Genomic DNA, 15308 nt, shown 5'->3' with positions numbered 1-15308 from the left:
GTTAACGCTGTCCTCCATCTGATCTTGGGAGCCCGTCTTTATCCAGGTTGCACTTACTGTCCGGTCGGGGGGCCGAGCGAGCGCAGAACCGGTCGATGTGTTTAACCTCGGGCCCTGTCGGGGGGTCTGCAGAGGCAGCGAGGCCATCGACAATCACAGCGTCAGTCTGCCGCCCCCCCGCAGAGCGCCGGGTCAACCGGCTGCAGACCCACACTCAGGAAATGACTGTGGAGAGGAGAGAGGGATGATGGGATGGGAAGCACCAGACAGACTGAACAGCATTAAAACCCAGGACACAGTATGATAATAAAATACTACTACTTAACTATAAAACTACTTCACACTTTTCAAAACAGTGTTATGAAGTGCTTTACAAAGGTAAATCAATAAAAGGCAGATTGGAGGATTAGTTAATACAAACATTTCTTCGAGACAAAGCTGTTTTGGAGGCAGAAATAATCTGATTGGTTGAGTTAAACCTCAGTGGGCGGAGCCAAAGAACCTCAGTTTTTCTGGCTAAGTAACATTAGACTGACGCTCAGTGAAAAAGACGAAGAGAGGAGAGGAGGAAGCTAATATTATGAAGCCTATAGCGCTCTGCTGCTAACTGAAAAAATACAATCTATCCATACTAAGTTATCTAGGTTAGCTAGTTAGCTAGCTGACCTTCAAGTTCAAACTAACCACACTAGCCTATAGCTAGCTAGGTAAGCTAGTTAGCTAGCTGCTGACCTTCTACATCATGAATACCATGGTCATGAATAAATGAAAAAAGGAAGTCACTGACATTTGTATTTTTATTTATTTTTTGACCAGAGTTTTTTATTTTACCATTTAACTTGCGCTGAGGAAAAACGGTGGTTCTTTGGCTCCGCCCACTGAGGTTTAACTCAACCAATCAGATTATTTCTGCCTCTGAGAAATGTTTGTTGAACTAAAACTCCAATCTATGAATAAAAGCAAATAAGTTACTATTAAGATTATGATTTTTTTTTTCTGAAACAGTGAATATTATCACATGACCCTGAAATGTTCCATTTTCTGTCATTTGACATCAGTAAAATGCTGAAATAATCACAATAAAGTGTTGGAATCAGTAAAAGAAATACTCATAGAACCTCACATCAGCTTCAAATAATAATAAACTTTATTTGTAAAGCTCCTTTGTTAACAGCGTTACAAAGTGCTTCTCAAAACAAGTCCAAAATCCAGCAGTAAAACAAGAAAAAACAAAGATGGATCAGAAAACATAATGAAAACATAAAATATTAGGAAGAGATATATATATATAAAAAAAGACATAAACTCAACAGTAAAACCAAATCAGGACTTCAATTGGGACTTACTCATTTTCCAGAAGATTATTTTATAAAACATTATTACTGGGTCTTTTATTTAGTGTTGAAGTGTAACTTTAAATATTTATAGCCTACTTGACAGAAACGTATTGATGCAATATTTTCGGGGTAAATTATGGCTGTAATATACTGTCTCACTGTTCCCAGCTGCCACCAATGAGATTATTTATGTGAGCACTACTAGCGGCTGCTAGTATTATCTATACATTATACTGATATATATATATATACAATATCCTGCTCTGAAAATATCTAATTAAAGTCTGTGTGTTTAATGTCTATGGATTTTTCAAATGTAAGGGTCTTTCTAGTAGCCTAATATTAAGCAAAATGTTAAAAATCTTTTTATCAGTTTTTTTTTTTTTTAATCAATTTATATTAATATTCTGGATATTCAACATATCCAGCATACACACAATACATGAATAGACTATATTAAGTTTGGAATACACACACTCAATGTCAAACAAAGACAAAAGTGTGTGAATGTGTGTGTTTTGAATGCAAATTATGAATTCTGTGTGTCTGTCTGTCAAAGCCTGTCAATATGTGTGTGTGAGAGAGAGAGGGTGTTTTCAATTCAAATTCTTATTGTCAGTGTGTGTGAGTGAGAGAGAGAGAGAGATAGAGTGCGCGTGCGTGAGTGCGTGCGTGTGCGTGTGTGTGAAAGAGAGTGTGTGTTTTGAATTCAAATTCTGAGTTTTGCATGTGTGAGAAGCACATGGTGTGTGTGTCTGTTCTGCTCGTGTGTGTGTGTGTGTGTGTGTGTGTGCGTGTGTGTGGCTGTGACGTCACCGCCCATGGCAGCGATCTGGCTGTGAGGAGGAGGAGGAGGAGGAGACCGATCCAGCAGCGAGTTGCAGCTGCACGGGCCTTTTTTTGTGTGTTGAAAGAAAAATAAAACAAAAACATCGTTACCCGAAAAGAAAAGAAAAGAAAAGAAAAGAAAAGAGAGAAGAGGAAAAACTCCCCAGGAATTACCGGTCCCGGCTGTCAGACTTCACCCTCCACGGCTTCCGGAACGCTTTAACCGGGGAAACCACCGAGGTAAGGTCCGGGGCTCCGCTCCGGCACGGCGGAGCGCAAAGTTGGGGGCTGGTTTCGCAGGACGGAGGCGCAGTTTGGAGAGCGGGCGAGCGGGTAGTCAATTAGAGACAGCCGACCGGAGCCGATTTGGGCCAAAATGTATGAATGTAGGCTAGAAGGTGTTAAAGTGGAGAGAGGAGGCTTAATTAGCGGATGAGTTGTTGTTCCAGCGGGATACATGCGGCTTCTGCGCCCCTTTGTGTCCACAGCGCCACACAAAAGCCGTGGGAAGTAAAGCCTGGATCATGGCTTGATGTTGGTACAGAGATGATGCAAACAGCCTGGCTTTATTTATTATTTTTTTTTATCTGGGTGATGTTTCCAGATTTAATCCCACAAGTGCAGTCGAAATGTCTCTACCGGAGCAGCCTGTACCCTGGGATGTGGTGCTGTGAATGAAAGTGTGACCTCCATAAGGCAAACAGCACACATCACTCAGAGAAAAGCATCACTTTTATGCCTGAAAAAACACATTATTCTTACAACTTACACCATATACTATGAATTGAGGTCATAAATGTTCATGTCAGGCTAAAAAAACAGCTGTGTAAAAGTGAGTTTTATGTTTACTGCACCCCTGTCTACAGGTTATCGAGGCTCGATACTGAAAAATCACTATAATATTCCCTATAATATTCCTATAGGGAGATATAGTGTGTCTGCGGCACTAAAAAGTGACTTTACAGTGCCCTTATGGCAATTTATAGTATTTTTTATCTCCTGTGGTATTCCTATAATATTCCTATAATATCCCTATAGGGAGCTATACTGTAGTGTGTCTGTGCTGCTCAATACTGAGTTTATATGATGTTATTGTACATTGTGGTGTTTTTATCTCTTATGATATGATTGCAGTATTCCTATAATTGTCCTATAGGGGCTTTTCGTGTCTCTGTCAAAAACCTTGTTGTACTGAATCATATTTTTTCATCTCTTTTGGTGTTACTACAGGATTTCCTCTCTCTTTATCTATACTAGCTGCATGATATTCTGAAGTTTTTCAGTAACATTTGGTTTGCATCCTCTTTGGTTTGCAGGAAATGGAGACTGAATTGTCACAACATTGTGTGTGTGTGTGTGTGTGTGTCGGTTTATTTGGATGCATATTATGCAACCGCCTCAGACTCATGATTCCTCTCAGCTTTGAATGAGACAAAGTTCTTCTGTTCTCTGTCAAAATCCCCCTAAATGTTTCCAAAAGAGAGAAATGACTCTTGTTATGGAGTGTGAGTGCAGCAGCTGCTTGGCTGGAGGAAAGCAAACATGCAAAGACTCATTTTAGCTTAATTATTCAAATTTTGCGGTAATGTGTATTGTATCCTTTGTTGCTTTGTAACATATTTTGGTTTAATTACATTTTAGACAATTAGCTGACACTGAACCCAACAGAAGAATAGGCCTAAGATTCAATTCCTAAGCAACCGACAGTAAGGAGGTCAAAGGTCAGCGGTCACAGTGAGTGGAGAGCCGGGAATAACCAATAATGGAGCAGAGAAGCCCTGCTGAGACCTTATAAGACGAAATATATTTTTCTGACATTGGAGCATCTGAAGGGTTTCACTCCAAAACACTGTAAATCCATTTTGGAAAACGTTTGCTGCTTAAAATCAAATAAAAAATTTGAAAAACCTTTTTAAAAACGTGTTTTGTCAGCAAAGGTCCTCAGATGACTCATAAACTGAATAATGACTCTGTACTTCAATACCAGCAGCAGTCTTATTGCATTGTCTTCAAATGTTGGATATCTCATTTAGGAATAAAAGTGTTGCTTTTGGTTTCAAGGCAGCAGTGCAGTGGTTATTTAGGAAGTGGATGTGTGATCAAACCAGCAATATTAGATAACAGTAATATGATTGGAGGTTATACACTCTATGTAAAAGCAGATGGGTACAGATTGTATCTGTGTAGATTCTGGCTTCTCAATGATAAAGCGATCATAGTCCGACTAAGGCAATTCCCTGATTATTCAACTGGTCACGTAAACAACAGAGTGTGATTTTGTTGATAAAGGGCGTTATCACATTATGAGAAACCTGATAAACAACAGCTAGGTTTTTACCCAGTCTTTGAAATTATAAGGCGCATCATGTTTACCTTTAGTCTGATTTCTGTCGTTTTCTCACATCTGCACATGAGCGTTAAACGTAACCGGATAGAGAACAACGTCCCCTGGAAGCAGTAAACATCATGACGAAGAGAGAGAGAGAGCGTTTGTTAAACTGTTTTGCAACCGTAAGCAGTACAAAGTAATGAAACACACAGAAAACGTGCGGCGCCATGTTCAAAATCCAAAACAAGCGGCGGGACATATGAGTTTTACGTCACTTCCTTAAGGAGAGACTCTTGACTGAATCGTGTAAACTGGGGTTTTCCACGTTATGGCATTAAGTGCATGTGAACGCGTCAATCAAATTATTGCCATAACCCGATTATTCCCCGTGACCAGGTTAGTGTGCATGTAAACACGCTCACTGTGTCAACCTGCATTCAAATCCAGTTATTTGCAGTGAAATTACAGTATTTTCATGTTCGATTCCCTGCAGGAAACAACTCTTCTCTTCCTGGGGTCAGAGGTCAGCTGGTAGGGATTCAGTGTCTTGCTCATGAACACTTCAGCAGGGCGGATGCTTGTTGTTTCGGGGGTTTAAGCTCGATCAGGTCCTGTGGTTGAATTTCTCACTACACCTCCCTGCTGCCAAATCTGATAATCATGCACTGATACGGCTTCTTTATCTGGACTCGTAAACTTTTCATGTCTGCCAATACTGAGAACAGATCCAGTCCATTACTTTTAATTAACAGTATGGATATAGACCATTAGTTTGGGCTCACTGCACAAAAACGATTGAGGTTTAATCCTATTTTTCTGGATTAGTGAAACCCAACATCCTTTTGTGGGTGAAAGAAGCAGAAAATCAAACCACTCTGCTTTGATTTCTGACATGTTGCACGTCACTTGGTTCAGAGTTTAGTACTGGGGAATTCTGATGTCATATTGCAAAATGAGAATCATTTTAATATCCAATAGAGAGCTTTCAGGTGATGTAACCCCCCTCTGACGGCCATATTGGAGGACCTCAGCTCTGTGAACAGCTGATTGTATTTCTACAGAATTCAATAGACATGATTAATTTTTTTTGCTGTTTTTGTCTGGGAACTGATCATTTCATCACTGATCCATCTGACTGATTTAGTGTTTAGATAATGTCAGCTTGTTAGCTAGCTAACCATAGTATCTGGTCATCTAGCCATCACTGTCTTGTTGTTAACACATCTGAGTAGCACAGTAGCTAACGTACAGTAGTAGAAGCTAGCATTAGCATGTTAACATTAACATTGTAATGTAGGCTATACCTTTAAATGCCAAAAAAACCCTAACTGCTATCTAAAACTACTTGCTAACATATCTAGTAGCAGCTAGCGTTAGCATGTTCACATTAGTGTGTTTGCTGGCTAGTTAGCTAGCTAACAGTTTGTTCAGGTTAAGTGAGCTGATCTTCTCAAGCTACAACTCAGAGTGTTTTGGAGTAGAGACTAGGGCTAAAGACAAGACAGTTTACTGTGTCACAGTAACCTACATTAGGAAACAAATCCACCTTATCACACTATTCACTTTTACTGAGAACGTTACTGAATGGATCTACAGACACACCACAACAAGTTGACTCAGCTAGCTCTCTGTTTCTAGCTGCTTGGTAGAGATTTAGATATTAGATTTGCAAACAACCAATTCTCCACTGGACGCCCATGATGGAGCCATCGATGACATAAGTAATATGTATACTAGCACACATTCTACCGGGACAACAGGACTTCACAGCAGTAAAGGACAGATTGACAGCATATAGCCCTATATCCTTCTCTGGTATCGGTGTATTCCTTTATTAAACCCCAAAAACCCTGCTGGTCCTCACAGCATACTGTTTTCAGCTGTCTGATAGAGAGGGTAATTGAAATGTAGTGAGTCATGCATTAGTTATGTACCACATGGGTGGTGCAAATTGCTCAGCCATTTGGTTCGCCACGGCATTCAGATGCTGCTGCTGCTGCTGGGTTGTTGGAAGTGATATAAACCAAATCATGAAGAAACTGTAAGCGCCTGCAATAGAAAATGAATACCAAACACCCCAGAAATGGCTGAATAAAGTGTGTTTAAGTTGTCAGCAAATTCACTTAAAATTCAGGCCTGGGTTTGATATCAAATGCCCCATGTTATTGGTTGGTTAATATTTATTAGAAACACGTAAATTGCCTACAGGGAAGTAATGCACCAACTGACACAAACATGTCCACATTGGAAATCAATAGAGAGCTCAGATGAATAAAATCACACACATGAAAAGGACTTCCAGCTCAGCAATAGCTGCATCTTCAAACGCAAGTATCTTGTGGAAAGACCTAGAAGCATGAGGAAGGGGAAAGGGAAGGGGAAGGGTGGATTACTGTAATCCGCTGTGTAATTACATAATTAGAATGAATCGTGACTAAATGGTACAAATGAAAAGCAAGCGTAACTTGATGTCAGAGGTGTTGGATATTGAATACCTGAGGGGGCGTGGCACTCACCTCTTTCTCTCCACATTATTATAAAACATGGAACTAATGGGATGCCTATCTTACCTGTTTCTTAAACAAAAGAGCGGTTTTATTGCCCTTAAATTCTCCCATAACTTGACCCACTTGTTCGCCTTGCACTTGAAGTCCTGTTATCCCTGAATCATGTGTCAGTCTGTTCTGTGAGACTCTTTAAGTGTCTTTATACCTCTTTATATATATGTCACTTATTGTACTTACTAAATTAAGAAATATGGAGCAGCTAAAAAAACTATCAGGGATAAATATAAGCATTTAGTTAAACTTAATGTTTCAAACATTTAATGTTACAGGTGGTTAACCTTTCCTCCATTAGTTTGCGCAAATATCACAATATTTTAGGCCGAATACCTCGATACCCATAATGTGACAATATTTTGGGAATGAGTATTTGTTCTTTCATAAGATATTTACACACAAAAAAATTTAGAAAATTTGTAATGATCATTAGTAATCAGTAATGTGTAATCAGTAATAAGTAATGTGGATTTGATGAGTAGGTAAAGCCAATCATTGCTCATTTTACTCGTAAGAAGTTCAGAAAGTTGTGTCAATTTACTGTAACGCAGCCTTTAAGACCAGGAAGAAGCAACATTTTAGTTATTCCACAATATCATAACCAAAATCCCAGACGATATCTAGTCTCATATCACAATATCAATATGATATGATATATCACCTGGCCCTAGTTTGCGTACGTTTGATGCAGATTCAATTCACGATTATGTGAGTTCATGCTGCAGTGCTTATGGAAGCCCACAGAAATTGTACTCTGTAATGGATACAACTGTAGCAAAGTATAATACCTCAGTCAAAACATACTTAAATAATAGTAAAATTCAAGACTTAAAAAAATACTGAAGAAAGTACAAGTAAACAAAAAAGCTGCTCAGTTACAGTAAGGAGAGTAAATATAATTTGTTACTTCTGCCCTTGCCAATAAAGCAGCGTTTCTATGCCATGGGTAATATACTTTTATTACTTTCATCTACTTTGAAGAAAACTTTTCAGTCAGCACATTTGCATTGATAAGTCTTGTATAAAAGGCACAATACAGTCGAGGTCAGTCTTTACTGTGTTTATGGGTGCTTTGTTTCTGATGTTGGTGCTTGTACCTCGTGTCGTGCTGGAGGTTTGACTCCAACAGCACTTGTTTCTTGACTTCAATAGGCCCTTTTCACATCGTCATGGTAACAGCTTCCACACTGAGAAACAGGTGCATTATGACGTCCAGTTGCCAGCTCTGGCACTTCACTAAATCCCTCCACAACCTGCCCAAAATGAACACTGGTGAAGTACAAAGACTGTTTTTATTGACTCCTGGATCTAAACTAGAGACAGGCTACAAGTTCTTCACCTAAAGTTCCCTCTTAGATTCTGAATGTCAGGTTTAGCTTCAGTTTTTCCTCGACTGCTGTCATCTCTTGGCAGTCATCATCACCTCATTTGCATAATGTTATTACGTTACGTATCTAGTGCTAGTAACCGTTACAATTTTGTCGTCTTTGTTGGATCGGTTTGTCAATAAGTCGCAAAAAAATAAAGTTCCCACAGGAAGTCGTAAAGCACCGGTTTCTCAATATGGAAGCTGTTACCATGACGACGTGACAAGGGCCTATAAGCTTCAGAACAACAGAGTCAACTCTCCGTATCCGTCGATTCCGCTTTTTTGACCGACGATTCTTTTTGTCTGCGTACATAAAATGGCTAATTGGTCAACAGGCAATTAGGAAACAGTTGTTACAGTTAGTAGGTGAGTGTTTTCCCGGTCGATCCCATCAGATCCCGCGGCCTTTCTGATCTCCACAGCACATCCGTAGAGCAGTGGTCAGCATACAAAATTATTATTGCTCTTGCAACATTATCCAGATTTCGTCATTTGCGTGAATCAGCTTTAGGCTATTCCCTGATGAAAGAGTTACCACAGCTTTGCCTTTTGTTCGCCACATACACACCGGTCTCAACTATAGCTCCCTATACATTTAGTGTCTAGCAGTGGTGGAAAGTAACGAAGTCCATTTACTCAAGTACTGTACTTAAGTACAATTTTGAGGTACTTGTACTTTACTTGAGTATTTCCATTTCATGCTACTTTATACTTCTACTCCACTACATTTCAGAGGGAAATATTGTACTTTTTACTCCACTACCTTTATTTGACAGCTTTAGTTACTAGTTACTTTTCAGATTTAGATTATTAATACAAATTATAAATCAACTAATAAATTCTGATTATTTTTTATAGGTTAAGCTACCCAGCAGTATATAAAGTAATTAAAATTAGCTCCACCTTTACCAGCTGCAACATTAAAGTGATGAACACATTAATGCATCAATAATTATAGTCCAATAACATGATATATATGATTCTGAAATGGGCCATTCTGCATAATGACTACTTTTACTTTTGCTACTTTAAATACATTTTGATGCTAATACTTTTGTACTTTGACTGAAGTAAGATTTTGAATGCCGGACTTTTACTTGTAACAAAGTATTTTTACACTGTGGTATTGCTACTTTTACTGAAGTCAAAGATCTGAGTACTTCTTCCACCACTGGTTTCTAGGAGTCGATTCCAGCGACTCCTATCGACTCCAGAAATTTGTTGTTCTCTGAGTAAAGAGCGTCATCTTGTTTATGCGTTTATTGGTAGCGGTTGTGTAGAAGCCAGGACGCCGTGGGGAATCATCATCATCATCATCATCATCACCACGGCGGAAGAGCATCTCTGACTGATCAGATCGCTCGGCTGAAGCTCCCCCGCTGTGTAAATTGTAGAAGTGATGAATTATACAGCAGGATTATACCATGTAGAAATGAGGAAATCTGTTCTGGATCACGTGAAGCTCCGTCTGCTGCAGAGACACAAAAGAGAGCGAGGGATGCTGCGGGAGGAGGAGCAGAAATGCATCTTTTATTACAGGTCATGACAAATGTAGCCTTTAAATATTTAACAGGATTGCAGACGGATTGCGAGTGTTTGATGGGAAGTGGGAGGAGGAGTGTTTTACCGTATTGGAGTAAAAAGGAAGAGTGTGTGCTGTGTGTGTTTTAAAGAGTCATTTAGTCTTGTTGAATTCAGTCTTGAGGTTTTATTTTTCCTAAATTAAGTAAAAGAGCTGAATGTGGTGAGATCATTCTGCTTGATTCCAGTGTGATGCCACTTGCTTGTCATGGAGAAAAAAAATTACATTATTATTTTTTTTTTTTTCATTATGATTTCATGCATAACAATTACAGAGATAGAAAGGAACAAAACATTCCACATACAACAAGAAAAGTAAAATAAAATAAAACAACAAGGGGGGAACAAAAGAAAAGTCAGTTGAATAATGATTAAACACAAATCCTTATAATACATTCCCCTGTTAATTGGTCTGTATTCCTCAGGATCTAACTGTCAATTCATCATTATTTTCAGTGTAGACATCATTTTTTTTTTATATTATTTTATTTTATTAAAAGAGACCTATTCCCTAAGTCTTTACTTTTAAATTTTTTTATATACTACTTCTTTATAATTAACGTTAAATATGACCTACAGGAGAAAACCACCAAGATGAATGGTTTATGCAAACTCACTCAGCCAATAAAACTGATTCTGATACAGAAACCAAAAACTGATTCTGATACTGAACCTACGAGTCCTATTTTGAGTGGAATTTCCCTTTAGAGTTTTGAGAACCTCAAAAGTGCACTTAAGTCCAGTACTTAGTTTCCACCTCTGCCTCTCCCACACTTTCCTGTCTTCAGTGTCTTCATCATCTCTTTTCAGCTCTTACTTCCTCTCCTACCGCTTGTGTAGAGAAATTATCTTCTAGGGTTGCTGGAGGTTTTTGTTGGGGCACTCTGACCCTTGACCTCCTTTCTGTTGGCTGTTATGTAAATGTTGGTGATCTCTGATTATCATCTTATTCTAGTGCTACGCTCATTTTAAGTCATTTTTGGATGAGATTGTCGGCTAAATGCCTAAAATATAAATGTAAACCTGCATTAGACATGACTTGGCTTCCAGTACTACATCCAGGATGTGATGGAAACTATTTGAATGAGTCAGTTTCCATAACAGCAAAGATTCATTATGAGGGGAGAAAAAAAAATGTCAGTTCAAATTGCTCAATCAATATTTCACCATTACAGATGATTCCATCCTCAGGAATGTCAATCATTTTTTGACGAAGGTCTTAAAAAGGCAGCAACTTGAATCTTTTTTTTAATAAATTCATGTTATGCTTGTATTATTTTGTCACAGCAGATTTGAATTTTCAATTTGTAAAACAGACTCTACGAAACAGTAATCCCCTAAAATACCCTTATATTTACATGAATTCACCCTTTAATTCATGTAAAATCCCCTTAAAATGAACTAAGGGAGTTATTAATGGAGGAGACCCCATCAAAACCCCCTTAAACTCCCCTTAATGTTTGACTGTTTACTTTCTTATTTAATGTAAAATTCAGGGAGACGGGAACTTTCCCTTAATAACTCATTAATAACCCGTAAACCTGAGGATTTCTAGTGTGCCTGTGAATGAATAAATCCCTTAAAAACCCATGATACTAACCTTACTTTTTTAAAGCTATGTTATTTTTAATGGATGATTAATGTTTATGTAATGAGAAATTAAGGATATTTCAGGGATAAAATTAAGGGGTTTGGTTTCGTAGTGATTTTGGAACGAAACTGATTTGTTGTCTCTACCCTTTGATTCTTCATATGGGACTTCAGGGGCTTTTCCTGCTGCATTTCCACCTCAACTGTAAGACTGTACTGACTAATATCTCCCAAATTAACCTCTCGTTCAGCTGCAGGTTCTGATCAGTTCATTCAAACTCTGCAGTGTTTCCTCCTTCAGTTCAGTTGGTTTGTCCAGGTGAGAACGATGACCTTTGACCTCTGGTGACACCAAATAACGGCACTGAGAGTCTCAGTCCTCTAACAAGAGAACTGCGGTGCGGTTCGTTAATCCAACCGACTACAGGAAACCACCTCGAAACGCAAGGGATTATGGGTAGAAAGAGACGGATGCAGGTTCCTCATGCTTGGAAAGCCTAGCAGAACAAAATGAAGTCTGGACTGATGCTCATATTCAGCTGTTTCTTCATATGTTCTTAACTGGTGTGAACACCACAGAAGAAGAGAAAGACAAGTCCATCACGCAGAGTTACAAGTTACCAAAACTCTGTCCAATAAACAAGCTACTTGTGAGTCATGTGACTTTTGTTTACAAGCCCTGGTTGGCTTGTAATCGGACAGTTTGAACTTAAACAAACCAAATACAAAAATGCAACAAAGGCGTTTCCACTGCAGCAGTGGAAGTAACCTCAAATAACCCAACTTCCTCCTCCATTCATGAACTACCAACAGTAAGGAGTGAAGGGGTCAGATCAAAATTCCTGGCAATCATCATGTAAGAGAGAAATGCAACAAAACAAAATTATAGAAATAAGACTGATGGATATATATATATATATATATTTTCTTCCTTTAAGAATTAGTTTTCTTTGTTGTTGACAAATCAGCCCAGCTGTAAATGTGTCATGTGACAGCGTCTTGTTGGAGTGGATTCAGTCTGTAATTATAAGCTGACTTCAGTTCAGATCCAGTGACAGGATGTTTGACAGAAGAGAAGAGCTCCAGCATCTCTGACACTCAGCCAGTGAAGCCATGAGGACATTTGAGCAGTGCTCTTTAATGCATTCATATTGTTTGTACATATTGTAAGTGAATGCTGAATGCTTACATGTTAAGTCGGGTTAGTTAATGACTTTGTGTCATGGTGTAAGGAGTCTTTCCTTGAACTGAATGTGTTTAAAACCAAGGACATGATTATTGATTTTAGGAAGTCAGCACCCATCCCCAAACTCACAGTTATTGAGGGAACTGATATTGATTCGGTGGAGAACTACAAATATTTGGGTACTGTGTTTGATAATAGGTTGTGCTTTCAGGCGAATGCAGATGCCATTTCTAAGAAGGTACAACAACGTCTTTACTTCTTGAGAAAAATGAATTCTTTTAATGTGTGCACCAAAATGATGCCTCTGTTCTACAGAACTTTTATTGAGTCAATGCTGTCTTTTTGTATTGTGGCGTCCCACTGAGCAATTTTACATTGATTAGAAGTTTAAAACACGTCTAAATGGCCATAGCCGTCTAGGCTAAATTAAGTTTAAATGGGGTTGAAAAGTGAAAGTTTATTAGATGTCTATACATAGACAATATTATCCTGGACTATATGAGAGCTACGCATAGACGCAATGTTGAAATTACTTCTTGTGCTCAGATAATTATCTTGTAGGCTAGTCAGGACTTCTCTGGTGCATATTTTTGGTATTTACAGATGTTTATTCATTGTAATAATGTATTTACTGCTTGGTCTAAAATAGCTCTATACATAGCCGTAATGATCCTGGGCTATATGAGAGCTAAAGCATAGACGCAACGTTGAAATCACGTCTTTTACTCAGTGGTGTGGTTTGGGATCCTGAATCTGGCCAATAAGAACAGGCTTGGTCGGCTTGTCAGAGCGGCCAGTAAAGTTATTGGGGTGAACCAAGCACAGCTCTCTGAGACCTTTACGATCGGCAGGTTGTAAGGAAGGCCCATGCCATATTGGACTGTACTGACCCCCCCCCCCCCCCCCCCCGCAGAGGGAGTTTGAGCTTCTACCTTCAGGGAGAAGATATAGTAGTAAGTATAGAGTTCCAACTCAGAGGACTAAAAAAATTCAAAGACTCTTTTGTTTGCACTGCAATTAGAAGGCTGAATTTGCACAAATGACTGTACTAAGCACTTTCTGCACTCAGTATTGTATTGTTGTCTCTGTGTTCTGTCTGGTATGTTGTCTTTCATGTTGTGTTTTATGATGGATTGAATGTGTTTTTAATACCTGGCTACAACTAAATTTCCCCTAGTGGGATAATAAAATTTGACTTGACTTGAAGTGACAGACTGCAAATGTATGGAAAATGAATTTGGCGATTTCTAGGGATTGAGAAGTTTGGAAATTGCACTAAATAGTATGAAAATGCTTGAAATGAAATAGTAATTGTTCAGTCCCAACATAACTTGGAAGTACATGTTTTCTATGTGTTTAGACCCCCTGTCCTCTCACATATTTTGAGTCTTAATAATTCTTTCAATACTGAGCGTTCGTGGGAAAATATCACTGCACCTTTATCCTCTAATCTTTAGCACAAAAAGATCTTCCATCAGAAGATTAGAGCGCCGTTTGAAGGTAGATGGAGACGGACGGAGGACGGGTTTTATTGGCTTAGTGTGATGCAGGCGGACCAGTGTTCAGCACTGTGTTTAATTTCCATTCATTTAGCTGCTGTGGCCTCCCACAGATAGAAAACAATTCCATTTTGTTCACACATGCGTTGGTTATCTTATGAATTAAAACATTAAAAATGAGAGAAAGGAAACTAGCCTAGGGTCTTTTTGGCTAATCTAAATACGTTATTAGATATTTAAACAATACATACAGCTGTAAATATCAAAAATATGCATCAGAGAAGTTCAAGATAATGTTTTATTTTTGTTATTTAACCCAGAAAACCTAATCGAAGATATAGATGTTACTAGACTTTCACTTTAAAACCTTACGAAGCCTAATTTTAGCCTTTAGACGTCTATAACCATATAGATCTCTTTAAAATGGCTAATCAACATAAAATTGCTCAGTGGGAAGAAAGAAAAAAGAAAAGGACGATGTCAGAAAGTTTATTGGAATGATCTTCGCCCTGTTTCGTTTTGGATATCTGTGTTTATTTGGTTTTTGGTGAAGCATAAGCGAGTTTGTTGTTGTTTTATGTACATTATTGTTTTTTTATGTATACATTATTTGTCTAATCAATTCCTCATCTGGTCTTCTTGCTCAGCCCGCCCTCCCCCCCCCAAAAAAAACAAAATTATAATCGCAAATACTGCAAAAATGTCAGTATAGCATGAGAAATATCCAAATACGAGTCATTCTCACACTGCAGGATCTGATCCTGGATCCGGCCCAGGAGAGAACCTGAGTCTAAAATAACCTTCGCCTCCTACGACTATCACTAAACATCTGACAGGGTACACTGGTGCAGTGTGTGTGTGTGTGTGGCGTCGGTCCAAGCCCGTCCCGTCCCGTCCCGGCGCGGCGAGGCAGATCGAGGCGTAATCATCACCGCAGGGCCTTCATCTCTGTGCCGCCGCCAAGAGTGACATCATCCACGAATGCGGCATGCAGCAGCGTTACATCGCAGCATGTTTACTACACACTG

This window comes from Centroberyx affinis, unplaced genomic scaffold (assembly GCF_046629955.1).
Source record: "Centroberyx affinis isolate AG114_WGS23_722 - 3 ecotype Tasmania unplaced genomic scaffold, CSIRO-AGI_Caff_v1 ptg000186l_1, whole genome shotgun sequence".
NCBI lineage: Eukaryota > Metazoa > Chordata > Actinopteri > Beryciformes > Berycidae > Centroberyx > Centroberyx affinis.
This window is presented reverse-complemented; position numbering follows the sequence as displayed.